The sequence below is a fragment of the Panthera pardus genome, unplaced genomic scaffold (assembly GCF_024362965.1).
Source record: "Panthera pardus isolate Hobbes unplaced genomic scaffold, ASM2436296v1 HiC_scaffold_15, whole genome shotgun sequence".
Taxonomy (NCBI): Eukaryota; Metazoa; Chordata; class Mammalia; order Carnivora; family Felidae; genus Panthera; species Panthera pardus.
In genome coordinates this window covers 5400191-5412500 of record NW_026526710.1, presented here as the reverse complement: position 1 = coordinate 5412500, position 12310 = coordinate 5400191, and the positions used below count along the sequence as shown (strand labels likewise).

At 54.6% G+C, this 12310-nt stretch overlaps 1 long non-coding RNA gene across 1 annotated transcript; it reads right to left on the bottom strand.

Moving 5' to 3' along the window:
• Nucleotides 1–2616: 2616 nt before the first annotated feature.
• On the bottom strand, nucleotides 2617–6323 carry LOC109277625 (uncharacterized). Its single transcript, XR_002085250.2, has 3 exons — nucleotides 5174–6323; nucleotides 3144–4296; nucleotides 2617–2974 (listed from the first exon to the last, which is right to left on the bottom strand). It is a non-coding gene; the product is annotated as an uncharacterized LOC109277625 (long non-coding RNA).
• Nucleotides 6324–12310: the final 5987 nt, after the last annotated feature.

Sequence of the window (12310 nt, the reverse complement as noted above, 5' to 3'; positions counted from 1 at the left end):
AGAAACCTCCAAGCGCCCGTGTATGGGAGAGCAGACGAATAAATTCTCACAATGAACTATCACACGGCAGTCAAAACGAAGGGACCATCGCCCCACATCACGATATGAACGGATCTCTGAAACAGAACAGCCGGTGAAAAATGTCCCATCACATAAACGTGGTTTCCTTTTCACAAAGTTAAAAGCAACTCAAGTTCTCCACGCGTATTTGCAATACTACATTATGAAAAGGAAACGCGGGAAGAATAAATATGGGATTCAGGGTGAGGATTTGGGTGGCGGGATAGGACGCTGGGATGGGGGACGTGTGGTCAGATGTGGGTCGCCATCGAGATTCTAGTTTTTGTCTTGGGTGGTGAGTTCATGGGTGTTTGTTGCATTGTTAAAAAGGATCATGAAAAGCTGAGGAGAGTGGGTTATGAAGTCTTCTTGGATTTCGTGAAACACTCCAGTCTCCCTCGGGTGGTACCACATACACAGTGAGCAGCTGAGCCAGAGAAAGCCCAGGTCTGGTTGACCTTGAGGCCGTTGGTCTGGGATAAGGGGTCTCGACCCATTTCCGTTGTGGTGTCCTCTCGTCTTTGGATAACCTGGGGCAGGTGACTCCTGGCCACCTTTCCCTCTTCTCCAGCCCCTGGGCAGTCTGGAGGCAGGGCGGGCACACTCCATCCACCAGTCACTGTGTCCCCAGCACAGAAGGAAGGGACCCAGAGGAAGAACGAGGTCAGAGTCAAGGGTGAGCGGTTTGTGGTGGGAGGGCGGTGCAGCTCTGGGGCTGGTCCATCGGGGAAGGGAGCAGGGAAGAAAGAGCTCTAACTTTCTCCAAGACTCTAGTGTTCTTGGTTTTTTGTTTTTTTTTTTTTTACCCCTCTAGAAACTGCCAGCTCCTTCTGTGGAGGAGAGAAGGGGAATGGCTACACAGCGCCCCCTGGTGGCCCATTTTGGGCCGTTGCTCTCCTGCTGGAAGGACTCCCAGGGAATTCATTTTACCTGTTTTTAATGTATTATTATTGCGGTAAAAATGCACACCATAACATTTATAATCAATCATTTCTAAATTTTTTAAATGTTTATTTCTGAGGGAGAGAGAGAGAGAGAGCAAGCATGAGCGGGAGAGGGGCAGAGAGAGAGAGAGAGGGAGATACAGAATCCGAAGCAGGCTCCAGGCTCCCAGCTGTCAGCACAGAGCCGGGCATGGGGCTCGAACCCACGAACCCCGAGATCATGACCTGAACCGAAGTCGGTTCGGGCCCTGGCAACCCCCACTATACTTCCTGTCTCCACGATTGTGACTGTTCTAGGCTATTTGTCCTTTCAAGACTGGCTTTTTATCACTTGGCATGATGTCCTCAAGGTTCATCCCCGTCGTAGCCTATGTCAAGCTTCCTTCCCTCTCAGGGCGGAAGAAGATTCCATCGTGTGTATACGTTGCCTTTGATGTATCGGTTGGGCCGTGGAGGGATCCTGGGGCAGCTTCTACCTCTGGGCCATTGTGAATAAAGCTGCCCCGAGGGCAGGTGAGGCACTATCCCTGAGACCTGCTTTCAGTTCTTTCCAATATACACCCACAAGTGAACTTACTGGATCATTTGTGCTACGACTGAACTGTGCTCACCCCCCTCCCAGGTCATGTGTTGAATCTCTCACCCCCCAGGAGAACGTATTTGAGACGTGGCATACCTAAAAAGGGGGTACTCAAGGTTAAATGGGGCCATGGGGGTGGGATCCTCATCAGACAGGACTGGTGGACGTTTATATAAAAAGAGGAAGGAACAGGGGCGCCTGGGGGGGCTCAGTCGGTTAGTCGTCAAGACCGGCTCAGGTCCTGATCTCACAGTTCACGGGTTCGAGCCCTGCGTCGGGCTCTGTGCTGACAGCTGGGAGCCTGAAGCCTGCTTTGGATTCTGTGTCTCCCTCTCTCTCTGCCCCTCCCCTGCTCACGCTCTGTCTCTCTCTCTCTCTCTCTCTCTCTCTCTCTCTTTCTCAAAAATAAATAGGAACATTCCAAAACAGAGGAAGAAACAGGGTTCTGTTTCCTCCCCTGCCTTCAAGTGGAGGAAAGAACACGAGCGTACCCCGCGAGAAGGGGGCCATCTACAAACCAGGGGGAGAACCCTCGCCAGAACCCGGCCACGCCAGCACCCCAGTCTCAGACTTCCAGCCTCCAGGATGGCGAGATCAACGTCTGTCGTTTAAACCACCCAGCCTGTGGCATTTTCTTCTGGCGGCCTGGGCTGACCGATACGATATGGGGGTTCTGTCTTTAATTTTTCGGGGAGCTGCAGCTACACCCATTTCACATCCCCACCAACAGAGCACAAAGGTTCCCATTTCTCGACACTCTCACCAACAATGCTTGCTATTTTCTGTCTTTCGGTTTTTTCCTTTTTAAAAAAATAACTTTGTAAAAATGCTTATTTATTTATGGAGAGAGAGAACAGGGGAGGGGCAGAGAGAGAGAGGGAGAGAGAGAGAGAATCCCAAGCAGGCTCCCTGCGGTCAGCACCGAGCCCGATGTGGGGCTTGAACCCACAAACCGCGAGATCATGACCTGAGCCGAAATCAAGAGTCGGACACTTAACCGACTGAGCCACCCAGGCGTCCCAGGGGTTTTGGTTTTTTTTTTTGATAGTAGCCATCCTGGTGGGTGTTCCAGGGAATTGTTTCTCCCGACCCTTCAGTGAGGGCCTACTGTGTGCCCAGCACCGGGCTAAGTGCCTATGTCATTCTTGTCACGATCCAATCCTCACCGGACCCTGCTGGTGAAAGCGTTAGCGCTTGTCCACATTTACGGATGAGGACACCGCGGTTGGAAGGGACAAGTGACTGAGTGCTATCAGCCAGCAAATGCTAGGCACGTCGACGGTTCGAACTTGGGTCCGTGTGACTCTACAGCCCAGGGTCACGAGGACAGCTGGCGGTCACAGAGCATCACCCCTGTGTGGGCACCGCCCTCTGCTCCTCACAGATGTTCCTACGAGAGAGGTGCTATCATTAGCCTCGTCTTCCAGATAAGGAAACTGAGGCGCAGAAAACTCAAGGGCTGCCTCAGGGCCACGTGGCCACTAACTGGTCCAGCCGGGGTTTGAATCTAGTGGCCCCTCTTGCGGTGACATGAGCGCACAGAGCTTCGAGAGTCTCACCTACGAAAATCCAGATTTTCCCGAAGGAAACACGAGGGAGGCTCCGATGTTGAGTAGGAGAGGGACTGTAACTGACCCGAGGTGGCTTCTGGGCTTCCAGGAGCTGGTACTCTGGTCCTGGGTTCCCAAGGAAAGCCCAGGCATTACATGAGATAAACCAGATTTGAACCTGTCTGCCTATCCCCCCCCATCTTTTCGGGGGGGTTTAACTTTTTATTTTAAATTCATTTGGGGCATACAGAGAAATTGTGAACGATGTAATAAATTCTTGTATACCCTTCACCCAGATTCTTCAAATGTTAACATTTTTACCATATTTGCCTTCCCCCCCTCTCTCCCCCCACACCTTCAGCTGATTGGATCAGGCCCACCCTCATTATGGAGGGCAATCTGCTTAGTCAGTCTACTTATGTCAATGCTAATCACATCTAAAAACGCCTTCACAGCCACGTCTAGACTGGGGGATCCAAACATCTGGGCATCGTAGCTCCAGAAATCACAACCTCAGACAACAGTGTCCAGAGCAGGAGGGGAGAAAGAGGATTAAAAAACTCTTTTCCCGGCCTGTCTCTCTCTTAATAAGAGGAAGACAGTCTTCCCAGAGTCCCTCAGCAGACTTCCCTTGCTGTTTAATTGGCCAAGCCTGGGTCACATGCCCACCTCCAGACCAATCACTGGCAAGAGGGCACTGGCTTAGACCAATCAAGACACATCCCCTGGGACTGGGTGGATGGTTTGGGGAGCAAGGAAGAAGGGGGAAGTGACTGCCGGGTGGGCAACCAACAGTGTTGGCGGGTACTTAATGCTGTGAACTTCATCACGTACTTGGGGAGCGAACAACGGATGATGGCTGAACTTGGTAGAGGCAAGGGTCCCACAGAGGAAGACAAGCATGGAGAGGGCTGGCTTGGGTCTCCTCAGCGGGATTAGTTTTCCTGGCTTGCCCAGTGCCCTTGGTGGTTACCAGGATATCTGGAGGTCTCCACCTGGTCAGGGAGGCGGGGCGGCCCAGCTGCAGACAAGGAAGTGGCCACCACCGGCTGTCGTCCTCTCTGGCGTGACAATCTGATTCCGACCCACGGCCGCCCCGCCTGGGCTCTGGCCAACCCGCTGGCACCTGGCCGGCCACCTGCTATTCATCTAGAAGCTGAGTCTGCAGGGGGAGACCATGGAAGACAGATCGGGAGACTTTCCCAGCACGGAAGTGGGGGTGGAAGGGGAGAGGAGAAGGGGGTTTTGACCCCAAAGCTACCAGCCAGAGAGAGAGAGGTCGAGGATACACCGAAATGGGGTGAAAAATCCGATTCTCATTTACAGGACACTTTCCTTTAGGTGTCCCCCCCCCCCCGCCCCTTCTCAAGAGCCCTGACCGCATCACAGGGTCCCTTCCACCGTGTAAGGTTGCAAATTCATAGATCGTGGGGATCAGGATGCGGACAACTTGGCCCCACTATTCAGCCTATCACCGTCACCCGGTGAGGAGTGGCGGAGACCTCTGAGCCCCCACGCTGCCCCCTTTTCCTTCCCAGCAGGGCCACCGCAGTTTCCGTCACTGACGGATCCCACGTGGCCTTGCTCACGCCAGCGGCAGCGTGTCCGTGGATCCCGCACTTGCCATCTTTAGGGGAGGGATGGGCCCGCGGGTCTCACAGTCTGGGGTCTGCGTTGAAGTCCTGGCTTCCACCCTTCCTCGCTGTGTGACCCGGGGCAAGTTACTGCACCTCTCTGTGCCTCTGTCTTCTCACCCGTAAAGTGAAAACACCTGTCCCATCGGTGGGGCGCGTGAGGACCAGGTGGCTGAATGAATGCAGGGTTCTCGGGACAATGTCTGGTTCACAGTAACTGCCGTAGGCGTTGGCCAGCTTTATGCACGCGGGCACTTACTCATTCAGTCACGAAAGCATGACCTCCTGTCACTCCCTGTCTGCCTCTGGGGTGGGCAAGTGTCAGGGTATTCAACCCCAGCTGCCACAACAGACAAACCTGGAATCACGGGGGCTGAACACACTCACGGCTTGCCTCTCGCTCACCTGAAGGCTGCTGAGGGCGCGCACCCCTCCTCCCTCCGTGGACAGCACGCGTCTTCCGTGCTGGGCGCGGTGCGGGGAAGAGAGACACCGGACAGCTTTCCTCCATCGTGACCGGCTCTCATCTTGGAAGCGACACGTGGCGGGGGGGGGGGGGAGGGGGTGGAGCCTGGGGAGGGACAGAGGAGGCACCTGATGCAGCCCGAGGGGACAGGAGGCTTCAGGGAGGAGGGGACTAGCAACCACAGCCTTGGACAGAGACGCGTCTGTGATGATCCCGGGCGTGGCCAGGGAGAAACCTTGTAGGGCGCCCAGGTTTCTTCAACTTTCAGGCTGGGATATGGAATCGAGGTTTCGTCTGGAGAAAGAAGGATGGGGCAGAAGTGGGGCGATTCGTTGAGGTTTGGTCGACCTGGAGACCCTGGCGACCGGGTCCACTGACCCCTTGAACTTGGATCGGAAAACACATCTTTACTCTCATTTACCGCTAACTGCAGTGTGGCGTTTCTGTCCGCTACGGGCGACATAGCACAGACGTAAGTATAGCGGGTTAAGACTGTGGCATCAGGGGAGATGGCAGATGGTTTATAGCACATTTCGCCTGTCGGAGCCACGTCAAAAAAATATCGCGTTTACTCATCACTACGTTCAAATCATGAGAGTCATGAGGCTAGAATCTTCACTTTAGCCAACAACGCCCGATGGTGGGGTGAATCGGCGGGGGGCCCTGGGAGCTGCAGCTGAGGGAATCTGCCGGGCTCTTGGGTGGCATTGGTGACCCCTGTGGGTGGGCGTCTTTCCCCGGGACCTGGGTCATTGTAGCTGCGGAGGCGGCCACCCGGCCCAGGTCGAGTGGGGGCTGCAGCCTGGGTTCAAAGCTCAGCTGGGAAGTGAGTTTGTTACCACTCGAGGAGAATTTTTGGCTTTTGATCACCCGTGGCCGTTGGAACCTTTGCTCTGTGCGAGCGGAGATCCACAGTGGTTCGCTAGCCCCCCAAAGCGGGGTTTTCAGGAGTTCCTGCGATCAAGGGGTTAAAAGCTTAACATCTGGAGGCAGACTGGCCCCGGGGTAACATCCCACCAGCCCACCTACTGGCTGCAGGCCCTTGGGCCAGGGAAGTGACTTCCCCGGGCCTCAGTTTCCTTGTTTTATTTTATTTTTTTTTAATTTTTTAAATGTTTATTTATTTATTTTGAGAGACAGAGACAGAGCATGAGCAGGGGAGCAGAGAGAGAGACACAGAATCCGAAACAGGCTCCAGGCTCCGAGCTGTCAGCACAGAGCCCGACGCGGGGCTCGAACTCCCAAACCGTGAGATCATGACCTGAGCCGAAGCCGGACGCTCAGCCGACTGAGCCACCCAGGCGCCCCGGGCCTCAGTTTCCTTGTTTGTAAAATGGGAACGGCGGTATCCAGCCCAGAAGGCAGTGCTGAGGCCTTAGGGTGACAAGGCGCTTACCTCATTTCTTGGCCCGAGGGGAGCGGTGCTCGGTACATGGTGGCCGGTGGTTGAGAATGTCCTTTCCCCCGGGGGCCAGAGCCAGCAGCAGGGTCCCTTCCCCTCCTGCCCTCTTTGCTCAGGCTTCATACTGCAGCAACAGAGCCTCCTTCTCCAGGCTCCTAAATCAAGCTGAGCGGTGAAGCGAGTCTGGCCCATCAGCAGGGACATTTCCACTCGGAGCAGCTTTGAGATAGCGGGGTTTGCCGATGGCGTTTCTGCTTGGGCACTGGGCCTGTCTGGGCTGTTTACTGCAGGACGCCTGGAGGATGTGAGCAGGGAGCGGGGAGAAGGACGTGGAGCCTTCTGTTGCCTTCAGGAGCCCCGCAAAGGCAAGGGGAGGACAGCAGGGCTCCGGGAGTAGAGAGTCCCCACCTGTGGGGCCCTGGGTGTGAGCCTGAGAATGCCTCCTGGCCACGACCTGGGCGGGGGCCTCCGGCAAGAGAGCGGTTCTGAGCCTCGGTTTCCCCCTCTGTCGGACGGAGGGAAAGTAGGCAAGAGTCCAATGAAATGGCCAAGGAAGAGCTCCGTGCCAGGCACACAGAACACAGGAACGTTGGGCAGCTTCCTTAGCAGACAGGATGCACAGAGCTGAGCCCCGCGTGGCCTCGGCCGAATGCAGACTGGGGACGGGGGTGCGGTGCGGTGCGTTTGGTCCATTTGGCCTGCCTTGGCTAGGCCGCCCCCGCTGGCACCTGGGGGCCACCCACCTGCGTCTTCTTCTCTCTTCTGTACTTCCGGCCGCAACCCGAGATTCTCAGCAGCTGTTGGCCACCTGCTAGTTCCCAGCTACAGACGGGGCCGGCCGCGGGGGCCCCTCGCTCGGAACTGTACGTGGTTCAATGCTCTGATGTCCTAGTCTTGAAACTCTTCATGTGTTTTGGGCAAGGGGTCTTGCATTTTTATTTTGCGCTGGCCTCTGCAGATCATGAGGCTAAGGTGACCGCTCACCACGAGCAGAGCTAAGGTGACCGTTCCTTTGAGTCCACGGCTTCTTCCGCTCTCCGTGTATTTACGATCTTTTCGGAGCAGAAGCTTCTAGATGGAAGAGCATTCGCCAGTGACTGGAGTCTTAAGGAATTAGTCTGTATTCAAATATGCCCCCAGGCCTAACACTAGGATGTAACCGTGTGTTCAGGCTTACATGTCTCTCTCTATTTTTTTTTTTATCATTTTTTAAAATGTTTGTTCATTTTTGAGAGACGGGGGGGGGGGGGAGGGTGGCAAGTGGGAGAGAGGGCAGAGAGAGAGAGACACACAGAATCCGAAGCAGGCTCCAGGCTCTGAGCCGTCAGCCCAGAGCCCGACACGGGGCTCGAACTCACGGACCGCGAGATCATGACCTGAGCCGAAGTCGGACGCTCAACCGACGGAGCCACCCGGGCGCCCCCAGGCTTACCTGTCTCTAAGTGGGAGAGAATTTTATTGGGAACATGGAGGAAAGAACACTTGATCCTGCCTCTCTTTAAGAGTTGGCGGTGAACTGGGACACAACGTGGGGTGCGTTAAATGTCACGTAAGCTCGTCTTCATTCTTGTTTTTCAAGAGAGCCTCACAATCAGGCCTGTCCTCTCCTCCCCAATCAGTACGAGAGTTTGGGTTCTTGTTTCAAGGGGCTCCGTCGAAACGGTCTTTTTCCCAGTTGTGTTTGCATCTATTTATTATGTTCTCAGTGCGGGGAAAACAGACATTTCGGCCGCTTTCAAGTGCACAGCTACTCGTCGCGGCTCACACCATCCTCTGCAACCATCGCCTTGATTTCCAAAACGTTCTCGTCGTCCCGGACGTGCGCTCTGGCCCCCTCAAGTTATAACCCTCCTCTGTGGCTTCCCCCCAGCTCCTGCCAACCCCGTATCTACTCCCTGTCTCCGAACTTGCCTTTTGTAGGTATTGCGCGTAAGTGAAACCGCGCCACGGTCGGCCTTCTGGCCTATTCTGGCTTCTCCCACCTGGCGGACTGTTTTCGAGGTCCGCCTGCCGATGTCGCACGGCCCCGCGCTTCCTTCCTCTTCTGGCTGACGACGATTCCTCTGCTTGGCGAGCCCACGGTGCGCTCATCCGTTTGTCTGTTGGTGGACACGTGGCTCGTTTCCACCTTTGGGCTGCCGGGAACCACGCTGCTGGGGATATTTCTGTGCGTGAAGCATCTGCCTGGATGCCCGTTGCCGATCCTTTGGGGTGTATGCCGAGGGGCGGAATCGCTGGGTCATGGGGTGATTCTGTGTGTCGCTTTTTGGAGAACGTGTCAAACGGTTTCCCCAGCGGCCGGGCCACGTTACAATCCTGCCAGCCGGTGCATGGTTTCCGGTTCTCCACATCCTCCCCTACGCGTGTGTTTTGTTTTTGTTTGTTTCCTTGGGTTTTTTTTTTGTTTTGTTTGTTTTTGTTTTTGTTTTTGTTTGTCTTAAAATTGTTTTTTGGGGGGGCGCCTCGGTGGCTCCGTCGGTTGAACGTCCAACTTCGGCTCGGGTCATGATCTCACAGTACGTAGGTTCAAGCCCCACGTCTGACTCTGTGCTGACAGCTCAGAGCCTGGAGCCCGCTTCGGATGCTGCGTCTCTGTCTCCCTCTGCCCCTCCCCCACCCGTGCTTTGTCTCTCTCTCTCTCTCTCTCTCTCTCTCTCTCTCAAAAACAAACGAAAACTTTTAATAAAAATAAATTGAAAAAATGAAATTGGGTTTTTGTCTTTTGTTGTTGAGTTGTTGAAGTTCTTTATATATTGTGGGTATGCAACCCTCACTGATAGGATTTGCGAATGTTTGCTTCCGTTCTGTGGGCAGCCCTCCCACTCTCTGATAGCGTCCTTTGATGCACGAAAATTTTTAAACGTACTGAAGTCCGACGTATCTATTTTTTCTTCGGTTGCCTCTGTTTGGGTGTCACATTTAAAGAAAACCATTGCAAAATACGAGATCGTGCATGCTTTCATCTGACAGCTTTATAGTTTTAGCTCCTAAAATCTGGGTCTTGGACCAGTTCTGTTAATTTTCGTTGATGGTATAAGATAAGGGCCCAGCTTCCTCGTGGTATGCATACATCTGGTTTGCTCAGCACCCTGTGCTGAAGGGACCGACTTCCACAGAATGACCTTGGCACCCTTGTTGAAACCACTGGACCAGGGACCTGAGGGCTTATTTCTGGGCTCTCAATTCTATTCCATTGGTCTGAATGTCTATTCTTAGGCAAATACCACACTGTTCTGATTACCGTAGCTTTGTGTCAAGTTTTGAAATCGGGAAATACGAATCCTCCAACTTTGTCCTTATTTTTAAAGATTCTTTGGGCTATTCTGGGTCCCTTGAAATGCCGTGTGAAGCTTAGGATGAGTTTTTCCCATTTCCGTAAAACGTACCATGAGGATTTTGATAGCGAGTGCTTTGAATCTGTATACTGCCTCGGGTAGTATTGTCATCTGAACAATGTATATATATTTTAAAAGGTGGCCTGTCTTTTTTTTTTTTTTAAGTTTATTTATTTATTTTTGAGAGAGACGGCGAGAGAGCACAAACAGGGGAGGAGCAGAGAGAGGTGGGGACAAACGATCCAAAGCAGGCTCTGTGCCAACAGCAGAGAGCCCGATGGGGGGCTCGAACCCACAGACTGTGAGATCATGACCTGAGCCAAAGTAGGATGCTTAACCGACTGAGCCACCCAGGCTCCCCTGTCTATTTTCTGAGAGAGAGAGAGTGTGAGCAAGGGAGGGACAGAGAGAGAGAGAGAGAGAGAGAGAGAGAATCCCATGCAGGCTCCACGCTGTCAACACAGAGCCCCCCTTCACCGGGCTCAAACTGGTAAACTGCGAGATCCTGACCTGAGCCAAAATCAAGACTCGGACGCTTAACTGATGGCACCACCCAGGCGCCCCTGTCATCTGAACAGCATTCAGCCTCCCAATCCATGAATACAGTTCCAGCAGTGTTTTAGGATCTCCTGCATTAACCTTTTAATAGGGAATTCTTAAAAGTGGGAAAGCCGACCAGCCTCAAAGACTTGCATCCCTGTTGGTCACACTCGAGGTCAATGGCAATGGCGTGTTTCTTGCACAGAATGATTGCAAAAATAACTCAGCGGATTAATTCAGTAGCGTCCGTCCAGTGTCCCCAGGCCTGTTTCGGAGCCATTGGTCGCCTTTCCCTTCTCTGCTCCTAGTGAGTAGTTAACGAACGGGATGTGGAAATAACAGATTGTTTAAAGAGGCCTTATTGCCTGGATCGTGGTTCAAAACGAACCTCCCTCCCCAGGCACTTTCACTGACTTTACGTAAAGCACACCTAACCGGTTCCTGGGACTTTCCTGCTTCCCGCCCGCGCGAGGTTAATTCTCCCGATCACCACACGATGGCAGCAAAGAGCAAAGGGTGCGGGAGCCGCGAAAGAAAAGGCGCGGGAGGAAGGAGAAGGAGGGGTGAGGGTGTGAGCGGGACCCCGGACGCCGCTCAGGGCGGATGGCGCCCCCCGGCCCCGCCCCGAGTCCCACACCCTGCAGGCCTGCGATATTGACCGGGAGTGTGAAACCGCCCCGTGCAAGTGGGTTGACACGCTCCAAGTGAGATCACACAGACAACTGTAAGAAAACCAGTATTTTCCTTTCGCAGGGGGAGCGGAGGGAGCACGAAGAAATGAGGCGCACATAGCAAGCCGCTCTCCCTCCCCGCCGTGGTGCGGGAGCTCCCCCACATCTGGTGTGGAGGGCGGAGGAGGAAACCAGAGGGGTGCCTCTCCCACGTGACCTGCCTTCCGGGGCTGCAGGCTGGGCAGGTACAGGCCCCAGGGCGCCCGGTCCCCGGCTGCTTACCTGTCCGCCACCTGAGATGGCTTCGACCAAAACAAATTCCCGCAGATCCAGTGGCTTAAAGCCATGCGAGTTCATTATCTCACCGTCTGTAGGTCAGAAGGCCAGCAGGCCTGGCTGGTCTCTGCACTGGGTCTCCTAAGGCCGTGTCCCTACCTGCCGGAGAACCCGCTTCCAGACGCCCTCAGGTTGCCTGCTTGCAGGACTGAGGTCCCCGTTTCCTTGCCGGCTGTCAGCGGGGCTCACTGGCGGCATCTAGAGGCCATCCGCCTTCGCTGACTCAGGATTCTGCATCTCCAAACCGGCCACAGTCACTCCTGTCCTGCTGCTGCTGCTTTAGCCGAATCGCTCCAACTTGGGTGGGAAAGGTGCTCTGCCTTTTATCTTTTGATTTGGAGAGAGAGAGATTGGGCAGGGGAAGGGCAGGGAGAGAGAGAATCCCAAGCAGGCTCCGTGCTCTCAGTGCAAGCCTGACCCGAGGCTGGAACCCGCGAACCGTGAGATCATGACCTGAACGGAAATCAAGAGTCAGACACTACGGGCGCCTCAAGGCTCTGCTTGTAGGGGCTCCCGTGATGAGACTGGGCCCACCGGAGCACCCAGAAACCTCTCCTCCTCTCAAGACCCTTTACTCAGGCACATCTGCGGGGGCCCTTTTGGCAGGCCAGGTTATGTATTCACAGGCTCCAGGAAGGAGGGTGCGGACATCTTGGGGGGGCTCGTGTTCTGCCTGCCACACGCATGCTGGCTTTCCCAGGCCTCCCGTGGTTTGGGTGGGGTCTGCTCTTCCCTCTGTCAGAGCTCACAGTGGCCCCCGCTGGCTCTCCCATTATTCTGGCCATCGCCGTG